The following is a 17,015-nucleotide window of genomic DNA, read 5'->3' as shown; positions in this document are numbered from 1 at the left end:
ATTATCGGAAGTTCGTAAAGGGGTTTTCATCCATTGCAAAACCTTTAACACTACTCACCGGTAAAGGGGTACCATTTATTTGGAGCGAAGAAGTGGAAGAAGCTTATAGGAAGCTGAAGGAAGCGTTAACATCAGCACCAATTTTAGCTCTACCCGAGCCAAACCAGCCGTACTCTGTATATACCGATGCATCAAGAGTTGGCTTGGGATGTGTTCTGATGCAAGGAGAGAGAGTTATTGCCTATGCCTCCCGACAATTAAGGAAGCATGAGGAAAACTACCACAAACATGACACTAGTAAAAAAGTTCTATATAGTTACGGAATTATTTGTAGGTATAACTTTGTTTGTGTAGCAAACATTTTTTTGTTACTGATTTGTTACAAAAATAGTTAGTAATTATTTGCTAGTAGCAAAATATTCCATCGTAGATAATTGTAACAATTTGCTACAAATTTGTGACTAACGGAAAAGTAGCAAATTGCTACGGTTTGTGACAATTTGCTTTAGTTATTTGTTACAGATATAGTCTGAAAAATCAGTAAAAATTAGCTTCAAAAAGAAACAAAATGGGTGTAGGATAAAGGTGACATTTAGCTACACATCGTTTTGTGACAAACTTGTTCACCGTGTTAGTATTTGTGACAATTATTTACGACGTAGATACGAAAATCAAAATTTATAAAAAGCTACTGAAATCACAATTAACCTGCAAATATCATTGCAAAACAAAATTTCAAAAGCTCCAATTACAGAAAATAAAACAGAGTTTTAAACATGAAGAAAATAAAACAGTGTTTTAAGCCGGTAGAGAAAAGAAAGAGTTCTAAATAGGTAGATTGAGTAAAGAAAGGTGGGAGAACAACATCTTCATCTTCTTCTTGCTCATGAGACTCATCAGGGACATTAGTGGGATGACTTCGATGGACATCAGCCATTTCTGGAGGTTCAGTCGCAGGTTCGGGATTTTCTTCACCGTTCTCCCTGATGTTGCCTTGAGTTGGGCCAGTGACCGACGCACCCGTTGCAGAAGTTGGCTGAGCAGAGGGGAAAGTGTTTGCGTTACCTTCAGGCATATATTGCCTCATAAACTCAACCACAGTGGCCAGCTGCTCTTGTACAGAAGTCATTTGGCGTTCAAGAGAGATTCTTTGCACTGCACCAGCTGAGCTCTCCCCTCGCTCACGTATGTAGTTTTGTCCTCCCACTGTGAGATGGTACCACCTACATAATATCGTTTAAGTTAAATATGAAATCTCATAAAAGTTATACCTCATCGACAATATTTTCTAACAGAAACAACTTAATAAGTGTTAAGCAGACTTCATATTCACTTACCGCAGATAACAACACCAGTAAATTATATAACTTACTGCAGATAAGAACACCAGTTGAAAGGAGAGCATTTGTGAACAACATTTAAAGTTACTGCAGAGTTACCAATCACTTACAAGCAATCGAGTAGCTAGAGAAAATCACTTACTGCAGGAGTAGGAGCAGCAAAAAAAGGGAGAAGAGAAATTAGTAGTTTGTAAGTTAGTTGGATAATATTGTTGACTTAGGGTATAGAAACATTAATTACCACAAAAGTTTGCCACCAAATATCTGTCCTCTCATCAGGAACGTCTTATCAGTTCCTCCATGGTCCCATAAAGCTCCATTGAGTTTTCTCGGGTGGAGGTGTGGCTGAGATTCTCTTTCAGGAGCACTCAGCAATGCATCGAGAGTTTGCTGGCTGTAGTTATTTGCGTGCAAAAATAAAGCGCTTGTACAACGTGTGGCTCCTGGAGGTATGGAGCCTGGCGGTATGGTACTTGGTGGCATCCATCTTCGGAACACAAACAAAAATAAACAAGTCAAGTAAACAAATCCACAAAAATTTAGTTAAGTTTAAACATAGAACAAAGCCAAGTTTAGAGTCCACATCTACAAATCCTAACCATCAAAAACATGTTCTTAACAGTAGCAAATAGCAACACATAACAAGCAAATGACAACACTTAAAGCAAATCATAAGTGTCGGAAGACATAAACCAGCAAAAGAACAATATCTAAACACCATAAATAGAGCAGCAAACAAGAAAAAAAAACCAGAAAAATCGAACACTTACTCAGCCAACTAAAACAATATAAACTAAGCTAAGTGTCGGAAGATATAAACAATCTATAAACATCAACAAACAAAAAAACAATCATATCGACCACTTATATACAATATATAAACATCATAAATAGAGCAGCAAACAAGAATTAAAAAAAAAAATCAAAATCGAACACTTACTCTTGTTTAAAATTCAAAATCAAACATATCTAAACATCATCAAGTTGAAAACGTCCTCAAATCAAAACATTAACAATATGAACAAATCAAATTCTATAAAACCCTAAACATAAACAAAAACAAAAGATCTAAAAAACCTTAGAGAAAAATAGAATTGAGCATGGAGACAAAGAGAGACAGAACAAGTAATTAGGGAAGGGAAGAAAAAGAAGAATTGATTACTAAGAAGAAGAAAACAGAACTAGTAATTAGACACCGTCAGTTACCTGCTGGACCTGACTCGGAGGATCGTGATCGACGGTGGCCGGAGAGACTCAATACAGTTTGTGAAGAGATCGATCGGAGATCGGTGACAGCTGCTTCAACAGAGGCAGAAAGGGCTTTAGGTTTTGTTTTCTGATTTTGTCGATGTAAACAAAGAAGGAGAAAAATGGTAGTGTATATAATTAAAATCAAACAAGTGGGTTGTATATATATTTTGCTACGACCAACTCGTCGTCACACGTCGTGGGTTTTGTTACAACTAAATTGTAGAAAAATAATCTTAATTTTTTTATTCATATTTAACTATAGAATATCCATGGCTACAAAATAATTTGTCCCTTTTTTTGTAGTAAATTTGCTATAAATATTTTCTGTAGCTTTTTGTAAAAAAATTGCTACGAATAGTAACTGATTTGCAACAAAATCGATTAACTAATATTTTGTCACTAATGCGTAGCTTTTTGTATATATAATTTGTTATTACTTATTCTTTAGCAATAGTTTATAACTATATGTCAGGTTTTTTCTAGTGTGACCTATAGATGGCAGCCGTGGTGTTTGCGTTAAGGATATGGAGATCCTATTTGTATGGGGAAGCGGTTGAGGTATTTACCGACCATCAAAGCCTTAAATACTTGTTCACGCAACCAGATCTAAATTTGCGCCAGAGAAGGTGGATGGAATTCATTGCCGATTACGATTTGAAGATCCAATACCACCCAGGCAAAGCGAATGTAGCGGCAGATGCTTTAAGTCGAAGGAAAGCACAAGTGAGTGCCGAGAAAGATGTGGAGTCTTTAGCCGAGGAATTGAAGAAAGTAAGGCTTTTAGCCTTAGAAGGAGAATCTAGTGAGCCGTTGGGTTTACAAGATGTAACTCAAGCGAGCCTACTACGTCGAACTCGTGATGAGCAACCCAAGGACGAGAATCTGAAGAAGATTATCGAAGAGTTGAAAAGTTCAGAAGGACCGAATGCTAGTGGTTATCATTTGGCAGATGATGACACCCTACTTCTTAATGGGAGAATCACTATACCAGACCGGAGTGGACTACGAGAGGAAATATTGAGAGCAGCCCACAGTTCAGCGTTAAGTATACACCCTGGAAGCACCAAGATGTATAAGAACGTGCGCAGATATTATCATTGGCGTGGATTGAAGAGGGCAGTAGCACAGTGGGTAAGCCAATGTGACTCATGTCAAAGAATCAAGGTAGAACATCAAGTGCCAGCAGGATTGCTACGCAACCTGCCCATACCAACGTGGAAATGGTACTCTATCTCGATGGATTTTATTACTGGTCTACCAATAAGGAAGGGGAGAATCAATGATGCAGTATGGGTAGTGGTTGATCGTTTAACCAAAGTAGCCCGTTTGGTTCTAGTGAGAAGCACGGATCAAGCGCCAGTCTTGGCACAGAAGTATATAGACGAGATTTTGAAGTTGCATGGTGTGCCAGCAAACATTGTCTCTGATCGCGATCCGAAATTTGCGTCGATATTTTGGCGAGATGTGCACAGGGCGTTGGGAACAGATGTTCACATGAGCACCTCATTCCACCCAGAGATAGATGGACAAACAGAGAGGACTATCCGAACCATAGAGGACATGATCCGACTATGTGCTTTGGAATGGTCATCAGATTGGGAGAAGAATTTGCCTTTGGTCGAGTTTGCGTATAACAATAGTTATCACTCAAGCATCGGCATGTCACCATTTGAGGCGATGTACGGAAGGCCGTGTCGAACGCCTTTGTGTTGGACTGAACTTGGGGAAAGAACGAGTTTCAATCACAAGCTGATTGATGAGACAACGGAGAAGATCAAGTTCATACGGGAGAGTATGAAGAAGGCACAAGACTGCCAGAAGAAGTATGCATATCGTAAAAGGCGGGAAGTGGAGTTTAAAGTCGGAGATATGGTGTACCTGAAGGTCGCACCGCAAGAAGGAAAGGATCGATTTGGTAAAGTGGGAAAGCTCGAGGTAAGGTTCATTGGACCATATCCAATTGAGCAGAGAGTTGGAGAAGTAGCCTACCGACTAGCTATGCCAGAGATGATGGGGCTACATAAAGTCTTCCATGTTTCACAACTACGGAAGCATGTGCCAGATCCTAACATGATTGTGCCCGAACCTATCGAGGAGTTAGAGTCAAATCTGACATACCCCGAAGGACCGTTTGGAATTGGGCAAAGGAGGACGCGGAAGTTGAAGAATAGGAGTATTCCTCAAATCCAAGTATTCTGGGGAAAGTAGAACCGTAAAGTCACCACATGGGAAGATGAGGATAGGATTCGAGCCAAATATCCTCAGTTGTTTGTCGAAGAAGATGAGGCAGGACCCTCAGAACCCTATGGAATTCGGGACGAATTCTATTAAGAAGGGAGAATGTAGTGACCCTCGCCAAGGGGTAAATATCAAAATGAAAACCCAAGGCAAAAAGGTCAAGAAAGGGAGCCAGCAAGGAGAACAAAAAGATTGCTGAAGAAAAGTCCGAGGAATTTTTAACGGATTGAGAGATGTCCGTGTCGTCCGAGACGTACCGCCCGAGTCGTCCGTGATGTACCGTAAAGGCCGAGAGAAGTTGCCGAGTAAGTCGAGGGAAATTATATGAAGGTTTACCAAGGATATCCGATAGAGCCGAGAGTTGCCGAGGATGTCCGATAGTGTCGACGATTGTCGACACAGTCCGAGAAGGGAATCGAGAGTTGCCGATAGCGTCCGATAAGAAGGACCGAGAGCTACCGATGTCGACCGAGAATTGCCGAGAGAATGGTCGAGAGGTACCGGGTGACGTCGACAGTTGATTGACGACCGGTCGAGCCGACAAATTTCCGGAATTTGTGGAATTTGTCTTCTCACAATTTGACCAATGGGAATTCATGCAAGATAAGAGAGGAATCAAGAGGATATTCCAAGGAGTCTCTACAACAAAAATTTGGAGTGGAAGACATCATGATTCCCATGCAACGAATCATATTTCATGCAAGTGTGAATTGAGAAGGCATGCAAGATTCCATGTGACAAGTGTTGTCTACACTTAACAAGTGTACAACCACAAGATTGTGTGGCTTAGAGGAGAGGCACACGACACACATGCATTGGGCCAAGTCGCTCACCTCTTTCTCTATATAAGGAGCTCTATCTTCTCTTATTTTCGCAAAAATTGCTTAAGTAAAGAAGAGAGAAAGAAAGAGAGGAGAGAAAGAGAGAAAGAGGAGAAAAAAAAAAAGAAGTATTGCCGCAAGGAAGAAGAAGAGAAGAGAAGAGGAAGCAAGACAAGACTATCGCACGACCGCAGTTAAGTGTTGAATCGAGAAGGAACTCGATTTCAACAAGGAAGGATTTAAGGTGTTACCATGAAGAAAGTCCGATCACTCTTACCGAGATCGCCGGTTTTCTGTGAGTTCAGGCACATATTTTTGCCGGACTAGATGGGGAACAAAGACATCCATCTTGTGCACAGTTTGCATGAGCATTTAGTTGCATTTTACTTGATATTGTTGTCCTTCCCATCCGTACCACATGCGGCCGCGACATGCAACCCATGTTCGTGTGTTGTAGGGTTGGTTACGAAGAGCTCGGAGGTTACGGGGCTCGCTACCCTGGCCGAGGCTGTCTACACGACACTGTAGCTTTGAGTGAAGTCCGATTGCAAGCCTTTGTGGCTGTGATACGGTTGTTCAGGAGGGGTTAGGGAGAGGAAGCATACCGGGCCCATGAATTAGAACTTGTTTAAAACTCTTGTTTTATTTCAAGTTTATGTTGTTGCGTGTTGTTGCATGTTATTGCATGTTGATGTTATTGCTTGCAAGATTAATTTGCTTTGCTCATTATCTTCCGCATGCTATCTCTGATTGTTGTTTGACTGCTTGAAGTTGTGATGCTTGCTTGGATGTTGTTGTTGTTGATGTTTGGGGTTGGGGAGATTAATATTGTGCAGGAACCCTGAGCTCACTAAGTAATCTTAGATTACTTATGATAATATTTTGCGCTGCAGGTGACCCTAGAGGGAACTAGATGGCGTGGTGAACGATAGGAACCCGGATTAGTTTTATTTTGTGTCTATTGTAAAATACAAGTATGTTTTAAACAAACTCGGCACTAAGCCTTGTTCAAAAACTCTTTTGTAATAACACTTTTTTGTTAAATCAAAGTATTCGGGTTTCCTTTATTCGAGCGAGTCATACTGGTATAGACTTTGTCCGAGTTGGCTCAATGCACGGCGTATCCGTAAGGTTGCAAAGCCTGAAGGATGTGTTGTGTGGTCGGGAACCTCACCGATGGACTGGCCAATGGGTCCTGATCCGTTCTTGCACACGGCCGGATCGTTGGTGAACGTTTCCCAAGTAGCGTCTTGGGGCTGTCCGATGGCCTTGGTGGTCATAGTACGGTTCGGAAGCGTTACAGTCTTCGTAGTAAAATCTCCATTGCTGGCCGTGTCGAGTGAAAGTTGATACTTAGGGTGTAGTCCTCTATAGAAGGTACTTAAGAGGTTACCTTGAGCAAAACCATGAGGGGAAGTCACGTTCATAGTTCTTGAAATGTTCCCATGCTTCATAAAAAGATTCGACCGGTCCACGTTGAAAACTTTGCAGCTTGTGGCGAAGAGAATTGGATCTTGACTTAGTGTAGAAGTGGCTGAGAAGACTGACTTGCATCCTTCCCAAGTAGTGATTGATCTAGGAGGTAGAGACTTTAACCATCTATGAGCCATGTCGGCAAGAGAGAAAGGAAAAAGCTTACACTTCAAGTAATCTTCGGGAATTCCATTGGTTCTTGTTGTAGAGAAGAATTCTTCAAAAAGATCAATGTGGTCCATCGGGTGTTCAGTAGTAAGACCATGGAACTGATTTTGCTTCACCAAACCAATAATTTGAGGTTTAATCTCGTAATCACGTTATGGGGGATGAGTGATACGGATAGCAGCGCGGTCTTGAGGATATTGATTTGGAGCATCATAGTTGGCTATGGTACAGTTAGGAGCGGCATGTCTTAGAGGGTGCACATAAGCAGGTTGTCTTCCGCTAACTTGAGGTAGTGGTGGATTAATGAAAAGAGGAGGAACGTCGAGGTTGTCTCCCACGCCTAGAGGATTAGCATCACGAGGAGCTTCTTGATGGTCTCGGCCAACCAAAAGGTTGAGTTGCGGATCAGCGGGTGCAAGGATGGGGTTGCCACCTTGTTCATGAATCAGTTATCCTTGCTCGTTGGGGGCAGGAGGTATCAGCGGTTGGTCGAGGTTAAGGGGACCTTGGTCCTGGTTCTTTGGCCATGATTTGTTGTCTTCGAAATTTCCTGATTTCACGTTCTAGTCGATCAATGTCTTGAATTGGAGATATGGTTCCGGAGGGTTGACTCCTAGTCATGCACAACAAAATCCAAAAACAGAAACTAAAAGGGAAAAAAGGGGTTATCGAAAAACAAGAAAATAAAAATTTAAATTGAAAAATTCAAAAGAAAATTTCAAAATATCTTCGACGAAAGTTCTTATCAAATTGAATGGGCAGCTAGTTACTCCCCGGCAACGGTGCCAAAAAGCTTTGATGTGTGTAGAATTTCACTCCAAATCTTTAACCTGAAAAGACTACACGACGACTGAAAGTGCACAGTTAATCAATGTAGTATTTTAGGATCAATCCCACAGAGAGTAATAGCTAACAAATATTGAATTATAAGAGAAAGAACTATGGCTAAAACTAAATAAGAGATTGGGTTTTTGGTTTTCCTAATATCTATTGCAAATAAAGAAATCGTAAATAAAAGCGGTTTAAAAACTATAAGACTAAGGCGTTGGCTGTTTTGGGAGTCATCTCAGGGTTTTCATGGTTCTAAGCAATATTAAGTGTAAAATCTAACAAGTAAATACTAATTTCGGTCTAGGTTCTCAACTACGAAACACTAATGAACTAACAAGCTATTTTTATAGAATGAAAGTTTAAAGTCTTCATACTCCATTACTTAACTTTCGCAGGCAACGACGCATGTCAACCAGTTAGTAAAACAAGTTCGATAAACTCCGCAACTCAACTTACACAAGTTACGACGCGAGGTTTTGGTATAACACTAGTTTGGAGAAGTAGGATAACATGGTTAATGCTCCCCTTCTCTAGATCAGCACTTGGTGATCAATCCAAGCACATGCATTAAGATAAAGATGTCCCAAAAGAACTCTAATATAGAACCGAAAATAAGATCAAACAACCTAATTGAAGCGAACCATGAATTCCCATTGAATTACCCCATAAAACTCAACAAAGTAAACTACTCGCTCATGATGCAAAGAAACGACATTGATATTATAAAGAATAGCATCAAAAATGAATCAATAAACAAAAGGGGTTCAAAGGAAACTTCTCTAGTTGTCACAAAAGTAACTTGATCCCAAAAGCAATGAAAGTATGAAAGAACTAGAAAGAGTAGAGAGAGAGATTGGTGGATCTTCAAAGGCTTCGAGAGGGATGAGAGTTTGCGGCTGCTTCTCTGCTCGTGGCTAGGGCTGCTCCAAAAGCTGTTGATAATGCACTTGAAATCACACCTTGAAACCCTAGGTCTTAAAGAGTATTTATATGGTTTTGTCTTGGATTAGGGTTTCTGAGGGTAAAAGCGTATTTTCTTCTTATGTGCAGGACAAGGGATGGAGAAAGAGGCTTATGGACCGTGGTGGAGGCTTGGACTGGGCCGCCATGATGGTCGCTGGTCAGGCCTTCATTAAAAGCCCATCGGCTGGATGGTTCTCCTTACGTTGGTTTATAACACGTCTTAGTAAATTGGGCATATCTTCCAAATGGCTTGACGGATTGACTTGATTACACTTCGAGGAGAAATATGACTCTCTCAGCTTTCCATAGACACCAAACACATAAAATTTGAGTTCGGGAATTACTTCAAAAGTGGCATGTACTGTAAAGCTCTGAATCTGTCCTGAAACATGTTTTCCTTGTCTTTTGGTCCAATTTGCTATAAAACCTGTAGAACCTTGTTAACATCTGAACTACTTGATAATAGACCTAAATACATATGAAATCTATAGCTAATATGAGTAAAGTAATGATGTTATCAGAAAACTTTGGGGTCAATTTGTAAAACTACAAACTTGGCCCTTCTCCTGTCGGCTTACTAGGGTGTCGACCAACACCAAGGGTGGTGTCGATCGACACCATCACTCAGAATTGATTCCAAGTCAATTTCTTCGGTTAAATACTCCAAAATGATCTAAATTGCTCTATCCATGCCAAAATCCTAGAAAACATGTAAAGACTCATGATGTCACTATATTTTACTATATTTAAGGCCTTGTTTAGTTAATGTTTTGCATCATATAGAAGTGATTCCTTAGGTTTTATAGCCATTTATGTCGAAATATGAACTTAGGATGTTTAGAAGCATGCATTGTATACATTTGTGCATTTAGAGTATTATTAGGTGTTATGGAGCTCTAAAAGGGTAAGGAAGGACTTGGTGTTATTTCTAGAGCTAAACAAGAGGATTGGAAGTATCAGCAAGGTAAAAGAAGGTATTCGACCATACCACTCGAGCAGGCATACGGTCAAGTACATGGTCGGATTCATAATGAGCTTCTCAAAGATCCATTCGAATGAAGATCTTCCGTTGCGATTCAGCTTCAGCCTTCTTCTTGAGAGTTGTCGGAAATCGATCTATCTTTCCAATGCTGGTGGTCGCAGGTCAATTGAAGCTGTCATTCAAGCGTTATTACTGTTTTACTGAACCGATATCATTCCAGATCGAAGACTGGAGTTACTTGACGGACCAACCACTCGACCATGCACTCGACCGAGCATGGTCGAGCACTTGCAGCCAACTCTCTGTTTTGTCCTCTAGCTAACTAGGGTTTCCCCCTCTTTACTATATATATGTGCTGGCACTTGTGGCTGAAAAAGGGAGACCCTGTAGACACCTGATAACCTAGTTTTTGCCATTTTTAGCTATTTTTACATTATTGCATCATCTCTTATCTTTTCTCTAGATTTTCATAGATTTGTAACCTTCATAACTTTGAATCTATTGAGTACTTTCTTTCACTTCTTTGTATTAAATTGTTCATCTCATCATTATCTATCCATCCATGTCTATATCATCATTTTCTGGGTTTGTGTTCTTCATGATGATTTTTAGATTTGATGAGTGGCTTAGGATCTTAGAGATGGGATAGGTTGGTAAAGAGTTATGTTTATCTAGATTTTTTAAGCTTGATTGTTTATAGATCTCTTCTAGATTAGATGTGCTCTATGTTGTTCTTATACTGAGAGGGTAAGGAGAGATCTTAAGCTTCTTAGCATCACACCAATGTCTAAGTTGTTCGATAAGGCTAATATTAGAGATTATCATGAAGCATGCTAAGAGATTAGATGTTTAATATGATTTTTGACATTAATGATATGAGTTTATTGCCTGTTTAGTATGGTTAGGATGTTACTAAACTTGATTGCTATTGTCATGAGAATGGATTAGCAAGTATTAGAAGATCATTGTCTAAGGATAGCTTTTATGAAGTTTGTTAAACAATCTGGGTAAGCTTAGCTTGTTACCAACCAATTAACCCCATCTCTAGGACCTATTTGCTCATTGTTTATTACTGCTTTCTCTGTTTAATCGTTTTTCATCCTTTATTTCGCATCTCTGCTCTTTATTTTGCTTTTGTTCTTCTCTTATGCATCACTCGGCCAAGTGCTCGACCCCCTACTCGACCATGCACTCGACCGAGTGCTAGGTCGAGCTCCTGTTTACTTACTTGTTTATGCATTGTTTTGTTTCATTTCAGTTTGCTCTTAGTTGCATTTGTTAGTAGTTTTCTATTGCTTAGCATAGTTTATTGCACTTGTTCTACTGTTTAATTAAGCATTAGTACTGTCTTAAGTTGCTTTAATCTTCTGCATTTACATTTCTTTCATTAGGTTGTTAGAAACAAATCAACTTGATATTTGGCTTGACTTGAATGCATTGATCACATCTTGACTGCTTACATATCACACTCTTTATGGATTGACATCCTTTACGCTACAACATCATAAGGGTATTGAAACACCTTGCATCCCATTCATCATCATCTCTGATTATGTCTCTGTTTGCATATTCTCATACATTAATTGCATAAGTAGAGACCTTGAAAAAGTAATTGTTTCAATTGGCGCCGTTGCCAATAGGGTGTTTATATGTTCCAGTCGAGATTTCATTGTTTCAAGATTAAGCTATGTTACTTTTTATTCTATTACTCACCTCTTTGTTGTTTTGGTGTTCTGTTTTGATTCTTAGGTATCACTCGGCCAGGCACTCGGCCGAGTACCTCAAAGCAAACGGTCTAGTGCTTGTTCGAGCACCTGGTCGAGCACCTGTTCAGAGTCTCAGAAACACAGAAGAAGACGTGGCAATGGAACTCCCACATGATCAGACTGAACCTCAAAGGAGAAGGAAGATTGGTGATAGTGATACTCCCACTACTCATACTCAAAGATATGGGATAGTGCCTCCTCCTATCCACAACACAACCTTCACAATCAAGACTAGTCTGATGTCAATGGTTAAGAGCAGCAGATTTCATGGCCTGCCTACTGAAGACCCACTTGCACACCTTGATGAGTTTGATAGGCTCTGTAGCCTCACCAATATAAATGGAGTTAGTGAGGATGCATTGAAGCTGAGATTGTTTCTTTTTTTGTCTAGGAGATAAAACCCATCAGTTGGAGAAGACTCTACCTCCTGGAAGAATCACCTTTTGGGTTGAATGTAAGAAGGTCTTCCTTGCAAAGTTCTTCACTAGCTCAAGGACTGCACATTTGAGGAATGAAATTTCAGGATTTCTACAAAAGAACAATGAGACCTTTTGTGAGGCGTGGGAGAGGTTCAAAGGCTATCAAACATAATACCCACATCATGGATTCAGCAGTGAATATTTGTTGTGTACTTTGTATAGAGGTGTTCTTCCCAAGATCAGGATGCTCCTAGACACAGCCTCCAATGGAAGCTTTATGAATAGAGATGTAGCTGGAGGTTTGGAATTAGTAGAGAATCTTGCTCAGTGCAATGGAAATCATAGTAAGGAGTATGATAGAAGCTGAAGGGGAGGTGTTGATTCTGAGGATTGGCATAGAAAGAAACTACAAGCCTTGAATGAAAAGCTTGAGAAGCTAGATAAGCTCTTTCTACACAAAACAGAGGACGCCCAGCAAAAGAAGGTACATGTTGTTTGTGAAGATGAGCAGTCTATGGTCCCAGTTTATCCTTCACAACAACCCCGTAAGGCTCCTGCTCAAGATCATGAGATGAAGAATATGCTTCAGCAACTCCTACAAAGTCAAGCTAATGGAGCCATGGAAACAAGTAAGAAGCTCACAGAGATGAATAACAAGGTGGACTGCACATACAGTGACCTTAATATCAAGATTGAAGCTTTAACTTGCAGAATGCTTCTCCTATAGAGCAAGAGTGGATCTTCTTCTTCTAGACAACAACTCCATGGGACAGCAATTAACAATCTAAAGGAGTTTGCCACTGCCCAAGCGATCTCTCTCAAAGAAATATCTTTAAAGTTCCCTGAGGACAGTGACAACCAAGATGGGGAGGATTTTCTCCAACCAGAGGTGCAGAATGAGAAGAAAACTGAGTGCGGGGCACCACTCGACCATACACTCGACCATGCACACGGTCGAGTGCCTGGTCGAGTGCTTGATCGAGTCATTGCTCAAAATTTTAACAAGCCGGTTCGGTTCATTCCTCCTCCCTATCAGCCACCTTTGCCATTTCCAGGATGGTTTAAAGAGCAAATGCTGAAAAAGTACAAGGCTTCTATTGATCAGCAAGCAATGATGGTCTTGAGTCATGAACCTTTGTTAGAAGATGTTGAAATGAAGGATAAGGCACAATTTAAAGAGCTTGAGCAGAAGAAGAAAACTATTGATGGGCATATCTTCATGATTGAAGAGAAAGGTCACGACACTGAGTCTGAAATCTTTGAGGGTGTGAATGGGGTAGAAACAGAGATTTTAGGTCACTCGACCTACTGCTCGACCTACCACACGACCGAGCACCTTAAGTCACTCGACCGAGTGGTACCAAGTCACCTAGAATGTCTAGACTTCATCCCCAAGCTTCACCAACAACAAGAGCCAAGAAATCCCTCCTCTGATGGTTTGTCTGAGCTTCAAACTATCAACATTCTACATGATTCAGTGAGGGAATTCACAACTAAGGATGAGGAGATAAGTGGGCAAATCAAGCAGCTCCATGGTAAAGTCAAAAGTTCCTCTCCAAAGAAAGCAAGGGAAGGTCTAAATATTATTAGCAGACATAGCTCTTTTAGCATTGACCCAGGAATAAGAGGAGAAATGCAATCTTTAAGAACTGAGGGAACTTCATCACCTCTATATGAACCTTCCAAAGCATAAGAAGTATGCAAAGTCAAGCTTAGAGACTTTAAACAAGCTCACTTGGGAGGAAGTCCCAAAGGTATCCATGTACATATTGGTTTAAGTTTCTTGTTATTTTGATCTTGTTTTCTTTTGTTTTATGGTTGATCGGGTAGCATGAAGGTCCATTAGGCACTTGGTGATATTCCAACAAATGAATCCCACCCTCAGCCCATCCCAAGTAATACTCCAACTATATCTTTGTTTATACCATTGCATTTCTTGTTTTGTGTTGTTTCTTGATTCTTAAATCCTCTTTCAAATTTCTCTTACACAAGGGACTGTGTGATTTAAGTTTGGGGGAGGGTTTGAGATGACATTTGATGTTGTGTTCTGTTTTCTTATTTCAAATTTTTAGGGACTCACAAAGAACCTAGAAACACATCAAAAGACTCTAAAAAAGACTCCTTATATCATGGTTAAAAACCACAAAAGTCATGATATATCAATTCCCCCAGACTTAGCTTTTGCTTGCCCTCAAGCAAATCAAGAACTTAATTTGTGGAAAAGGTTTGAAAACGCGGGAACTCCTTTTTTAAGGTAATGCCATTATCATTCAAACCATAATTCATATGCTTTAGCAGATAAATCAAAATATAACCACCATGTACTTCTTCGTAGACATTCATTGCTTCCCAAATTCAAACCAGATTTCACAACATTCTCCTTTTAGCCTTCATCGCTGGGACTCATCAATTTGATCAATGTCAAGAACCTTCTAGACTCATTTCCGTACAATACCATAACAAGCAAGACAATATCTTTACAACCTGTGGTACTCTTTCTCTCTCCCAGACTTATTCTATCCTTATCTTCCTTTGAGCTTTGCTTTATTTGTTATTATCTCTTCTTTTTTTTCTTAAACAAAGGTGTAGGCGAATAGTGGGGTCATCGGTAATTTACCTACCCTCGTTTCCAAGCTTTGTGTGATCATTTGACTCAAGATTAGAATAATGGGGCCATAGGTCATTTACCTATCCCTCGAAACTGATCAAAATCATCGAATCTTTTATTCTCTTTTTATTTTTTTTTAACACAAGCAAAACTCTCATGAATAGTCTTTCAAACTTGAATAAGGGAGAGGAATACCATTTTTTTTTTTGAAATCTTACTTGTCAGGTATTAATGAGTCAAGCCCTATGATCATCAGTCTCCTTGATGAGGTAAAATGAAGACCATAAAAATTAGCTCAGGCTTTTGTAGATTTTGTTGAAAATTTGGATGTCTCTGGTTCACTGGTCAGCCTTTGGATTTTTCATTAGTCGGATTCTAGACTCAATATCCAGCATTAATCAACCAAGGCAGTACACTAAAAATAAATTCATAGTTCCCAACAAAATTTTTGACTCAATAAAACAATTGTTTTTTCTCGAGTGACTCGAAAAACAAAAACGTTGTTAGTAAAATGCCTTCCCCATACTTAAACAACAATGTCCACAGTGTGATCAAGTAAGGGATTGGCGAAGGAAAATAAAAAGAAATTGAAAGAGTATGGAAATAAAACAAAATCGGACTACCACCTTTTCTGATGATCAGTGTCGAGCGACACTGTTGGTAGTGTCGGTCGACACCTGATATGCTCAAATTAACCCTAGAGCTACTCTCTCAAATTAAGAGATCACTGCAGTACCTAGGGGTCGAATTCCACAAGGACTCAAGACTACACAATAAATTATAGAGTTTTATAATTAAGCTAAACAAATTAATTTGAATTAAAATAAAAGCAATGCAAAATATTAAATAAAACTGTTGTAAATTCAGAGAATTAAAAAGCTAGGTCTAGGGAATTTCTCAGAAAATTATGAAATATTAAATCAATCAATAAACTAGGATTCATGCAATTAAGAACAGATCTAGAACTCTAAACACTTTTGTAAATTAATTCAGTTCTCATTGCAAATAATTACTAAATTTTAAACCAGAAAATCCAAATCTCTTTGTAAAATTCTAGGTTAAAAATCAGCAATAAAATCAGGTTTAGATTGTCACAAAAATATTAAATCAAATCTATTTGCAAGAAATAATTTTGCTCATCAAAAGGTTTTTGTCAGGAAAACAATTATATTCTCATATCAATTTATTTTCCTAAAGTATTAATTCTAGGTGATCAATCAAGAATTAATATGAAGAACAACCTAAGATGAAGATCTAGATAGATAATGAATCATAAATAAACAGATCTAATAATTCATAAAAACCCTATGAAAAACCCTGAACCTAACAAGCAAACTACTCAGACATATTCAATGAAGAACAAAACATAATTCTGAATAATAAGCAATAGATATTAAAAGAGTAAGAAGGAGTTTAGGAATTCTTCTCTACAAAGCAGATCTCTCTCTCTCCAAAGCTCTCAAAATCTCACAGCGTTGCAAAAAAATAAAACTTGCTAGAATAAAACTTAAGGGTTTTCAAAACCTAAAAATACTATTTATATGTCCTAAAACATGTCAGGGACTAATATTGCAAATATGGAAAACTTTGGGCAAATTTATAAAACTGCCAAATTTGTGATTCTTCATCGGCTGAACATGGTGTCGATCGATGGTAAGGCAGTGTCGATCGACACTCCCTCTCTGTTCTGACTCCAAGTTTGTTTCTTATGAGTTGATGCTCCAAAATGATCCAAATTGCTCTATTTTGCTCCTTTCATGCCAAAATCCTAGAAAACCTGAAAAGACTCAAAAACATCCTAGAAAACACATCAAAAGACTCTAAAAGACTCCTTATATCATAATTAAAAACCACAAAAACCATGATATATCAACTCCCCTAGACTTAGCCTTTGGTTGCCCTCAAGCAAAACATAAACTTAGACCTGTGAAAGAGGTTTGAAAACAGGGAACTCACTCAACTGCATGATGATTCTTATTCACACTCTTCATTTACCCGACTCAAGAACTTACTTCTTATACTTAACCATGATAAGCATCATCATTCCTTACTCAAATCCCACAATCCTTTGGAATCTCTGAAATCTCCATTGTCATCTCATTAGTCAATATTAAAGCACAAATAAGGTGAATTCTTACCTTGCATATATTGATCA

The 17,015-nt window shown here is 39.1% G+C and overlaps 1 long non-coding RNA gene and 1 other non-coding gene across 3 annotated transcripts; both read right to left on the bottom strand.

Annotated features, from left to right (window-relative positions):
• Positions 1–697: 697 nt before the first annotated feature.
• On the bottom strand, positions 698–2,801 carry LOC104710813 (uncharacterized). 2 transcript variants are annotated; one of them, XR_015567315.1, is made up of 4 exons: positions 2,547–2,801; positions 1,582–1,827; positions 1,338–1,481; positions 698–1,223 (listed from the first exon to the last, which is right to left on the bottom strand). It is a non-coding gene; the product is annotated as an uncharacterized LOC104710813 (long non-coding RNA). The 2 variants fall into 2 exon arrangements; XR_015567316.1 differs by having other exon boundaries at positions 1,451–1,481.
• Positions 2,802–12,335: 9,534 nt separating this feature from the next.
• Positions 12,336–12,441, bottom strand: LOC147938017 (small nucleolar RNA R71). The gene has a single exon (XR_015567606.1). It is a non-coding gene; the product is annotated as a small nucleolar RNA R71 (small nucleolar RNA).
• Positions 12,442–17,015: the final 4,574 nt, after the last annotated feature.

The sequence above is a fragment of the Camelina sativa genome, chromosome 9, assembly GCF_030686135.1.
Source record: "Camelina sativa cultivar CO46 ecotype springtype chromosome 9, ASM3068613v1".
NCBI lineage: Eukaryota > Viridiplantae > Streptophyta > Magnoliopsida > Brassicales > Brassicaceae > Camelina > Camelina sativa.
This window is presented reverse-complemented; position numbering and strand designations above follow the sequence as displayed.